The sequence below is a fragment of the Phragmites australis genome, chromosome 12 (genome assembly GCF_958298935.1).
Source record: "Phragmites australis chromosome 12, lpPhrAust1.1, whole genome shotgun sequence".
Taxonomy (NCBI): Eukaryota; Viridiplantae; Streptophyta; class Magnoliopsida; order Poales; family Poaceae; genus Phragmites; species Phragmites australis.
Genome location: NC_084932.1, coordinates 18,261,495 through 18,265,248, shown reverse-complemented (window position 1 = coordinate 18,265,248; position 3,754 = coordinate 18,261,495). Strand labels below are relative to the sequence as shown.

General features: G+C 44.7%; 1 pseudogene; it reads left to right on the top strand.

Moving 5' to 3' along the window:
• The first annotated feature begins 3,397 nt into the window (after positions 1-3,397).
• Positions 3,398-3,512, top strand: LOC133887584 (small nucleolar RNA Z247; annotated as a pseudogene).
• The last annotated feature ends 242 nt before the right edge of the window (positions 3,513-3,754 follow it).

The following is a 3,754-nucleotide window of genomic DNA, read 5'->3' as shown; positions in this document are numbered from 1 at the left end:
GCTCAGTTTTGAAATACCGATTGATTGTTGAAATCCAATTTTCTGGCGCTAAGCACTGTTTCTGGTTGTCGTAAATGAAAAAAAGCGATATAACCTTTAATTTGGCATTAAGTATTCATGCGGGCTGACATAACAGATCGATTTGGTGGTAATTCTATTTGGCGCCAATGCATTCTCCTGAGTAGTTTTGATTTCTGTTACAGTTTTGACAAGTGGCATAGACTAACACCTTTCCATTTATCCTGTGCATCGAGTTGCAGAAATACGGCAATTAAGCTCTTACGAAAACTGAAGCGATCGTCCTGGGCGAAGCGAACAGAGAGCTAGCATTGAGGCTTAAATAGGGGCACCAATATCATTTTACCACATCGATTAATCTATCTGTAAAATACTAGGAGTGCTAATATACTATGACAGAGGGAGTAGCCATGTAGGACAAAAATGATGTGGCAAGAAATTAAAGAAGAAAGAGAATGAGCTAGATTTTTCCACAAGGTATTAGCTAGACTTAAAATCCAAGAGATAGATATAACATAAACATGCATTGGGGTAGCTTATGTCTTATATGATATGAGGTGAGGGAAGAGAATATGTATTAATTATGTAGACATCATTTTAGATACAATGCATTGGTGTAGTTTATGTCCATTTTGTATTTATATGATGTGGCAACCTTTAGACATTAGCTTGTGATGTCGCACTGAGAGTGGCTATACCAGAACTACATCTTGTTATCCAGTTTGGAAGTCCAAGGCTCCAAAAAAATTGACTAGAGTAAATTCTTGTTGGAAATTTGTAAAAAAATTACCATATACCACATTCAATATAAGTAAATAGTATTACATCTGTATATCTTTTTATTACAGAAGTTGAGTTAAAAAACAAGGCATGAAAGATTGTGGCATCATCACTTTCTTTCCTTGCCTTCTATCTGATCCCAATCTAATGAACACAAAAGCCCAAACAAGATACTCACACATTCATACATGAAAAGTACTAAAAGACATTAAACCCAATACCATAGATCTAGATCCTATGCACATTTAAGGAACAATAAAACTAACGAGGAACTAGCTAGTTTTATAGATCTGTCTTTAATTGGGGAACTAACTCTTGCTGAGGTGGTGCCATGGGAGTATGATTTTACCCATCAATGTTTAAATCTTACATTACTACAGAGTAGGTCTTATATGTCATCTCATCAATGGCGGTTCACCAAAAACTAGCATTGGTATAGTTATCACTATCAGTTCATAAACAAAAGTAGCCTCACTACCGGTTCTTAATAAAAATAATCATTGATGATTACTTATCACTGTCAGTTCGTAATAAAAACTGACAGTGATACTAATACTGTCGATTTTTAATACAACTGGTAGCGAAGCAATGTCCGGATCCAAAACTCCATTCCAATCGAGTTTTAGCTCGCAACCTCACATTCAGCTCTCTCTCTCTCTCTCTCTCTCTCCCCCTTATTTCTTCGTGTCTGGTTCTCTCTCTTCCTTCTCTCTCCACATCCGGCTCTCTCGCTCTCTACCTTATCTCCCCCACTAGCCTCCTTTCTCTACCGCCAGCCAAATTCCCTTCTGCCCCCATTGCAGGCCAACTCCCCTCGCCCCTCCCCATCGGTATTTTCCCCTCACGAGATCCATGGAGAGATCCGACGAGGATCCGGCCATAGATCTCGGTAGGACGATAGGCGTAAGGAGGAGACGGAGGTGAGTAGCATGGTGTGCACCTCGAGGAGCTGGCAGCCTGCATCAGCAAGCAAATGGCAGGCAACGCGAAAGATGTTGTTGTGATGGCGAGGGTGGTGCTCCACAGTGGCGAGCTTCAGGAGTACTCGTCGTCGGCCACGACCTCTCTAGCACTAGATGAGGTGACAGGCGATGGGTCATGTTCCTCTATGACATTGACTTGATGGGCTTCGAGGACTCTGTCGTGGCGATTGGTGCCAACGAGGAGCTGCGACCGGGCCAGATCTACTTCGTGCTCCTCACCGAGAAGCAATGCCGCTGCCTCACCGCCTTCGTGCTGTGTTGAGTTCTAGTTAGATCCGTGCTGCGGCGTGTTGAGTTCTAGTTAGATCCGTGTTGTGGCGTGTGTGTTGTGGTGGCGGGCTTCGTGTCGCCGCGTTTTCTTGTGCAGAACGGAGCAAGGACGAGTTGTGGTGCAGCAGTGGTAGCAGCGGCAGAGTGTGCCAGCAGTGGTGACAGCCTAGACAGCTCAATTTCAAACCGGCTCGTTTCCTTTTTTGGCTCACAGAATCGTTTTCACTGCCTGTTGTACAGCTGGCAATGGTTGGGGTGTGTTTTATTGCCCGTTGTATACTGTCAGTTTCAAAACTAGTAGTGAAAGTTAGTTTGAAATCGATAATGAATGCATATTTTGTAGTTGTGTTGGTAGCAACAATTCACACACTCTTGAGTGATTTGGTATGCATCTGGTACGTGCCTATATACATATCCCTTCATTTACAGCACATTGTATTCTACAAACTATAGATGTTGACCTACGATATGGCCATCTGGGCAAGTCTACTGCCCAACACGAAATGTATAGACAATAAAATATGAAGCAAACAGGGCAGGCCACATCTGGGATAATGGACATCATGGTGTTAAACATAGAAGGATATATCTATTCATAGGATGAGATACTCAATATATGGAGCTACGTCTCCTCCTTAATTGCTATGATATGGAGCTGTGTCTCCTCCTTGATTGGCGTGAGTCTGTTGGCCATGCATGTATCTCTCCAACTATACAACATCTATATATATGAGAGAACAAGACCCATAGGGTCATCCAGCGCCAATACATCTACATGGTAACAGAGCCAAGGTTTTTCATTGAAGATGTCGACTACATCTTCTTCTTCCTCCTCCTCCTCCCCCTCCGCCATTGCCAACTCGATGCAATCTACAATGGCAAGTGTTTTTGCACCGATTCCCCTCCACCATGCCGTTACCATTCACCTCACCAAAACAAACTTTATCCTATGGTGTGCCCAGCTCCTCCCTCATCTGCGGAGTACGAAGCTCATGGGCTTTATCGATGGATCCACGCCGGCACCATCCAAGTTCGTCGCATCATCGTCGACTGTGGGTGCTGAGCTTGTACCAAATCCGGCTTATGACCGGTGGTACGATCAAGACCAACAGGTCCTCAGTGGCCTTCTCTCCTCGATGACGGAGGAGGTACTTCAAGATGTTGTCTCGGCTACAAGCTCCAAGGAGGCGTGGGACACCCTTCAACGGATGTTCACTTCTGCTACACGCGCACGTACTGTCCAGATCCGTGTTGAGTTGGCCACCACCAAGAAACGTGATCTCTCTGCCTCTGATTTCTTTCGCAAGATCAAAGGGCTGGCCTCCGAGCTGGGCGCCGCCGGTTCTGCCCTGCACGATGATGAGGTGATCGCGTATCTCCTTGCCGATCTTGGCTCTGAATATGACCCCTTCGTCACGTCGATGACAACCAAGAGTGAACCACTCAGGCCCTGTTTGGGGGAGCTTCTGGCAGCTTTTGCTTCTCAGAAAAGCTGAGAAGCTGAGAAGCTCCCCCAAACAGGCTAATTGCTGAGGAGCTTTTCTGAGAAGCAAAAGCTGGTTTTTGGTGAAATGAACTAAAAGCTGAAAAGCTGGCTGAGGGTAGCTTTTCTGAAAAGCTGGTATGCTGAGAAGCTAAAAATTAAGCCCATAAGCCAAACCGCTTATCTCAGAAGCTATAAGCAGCTTTTCAGAAAAGCAGCT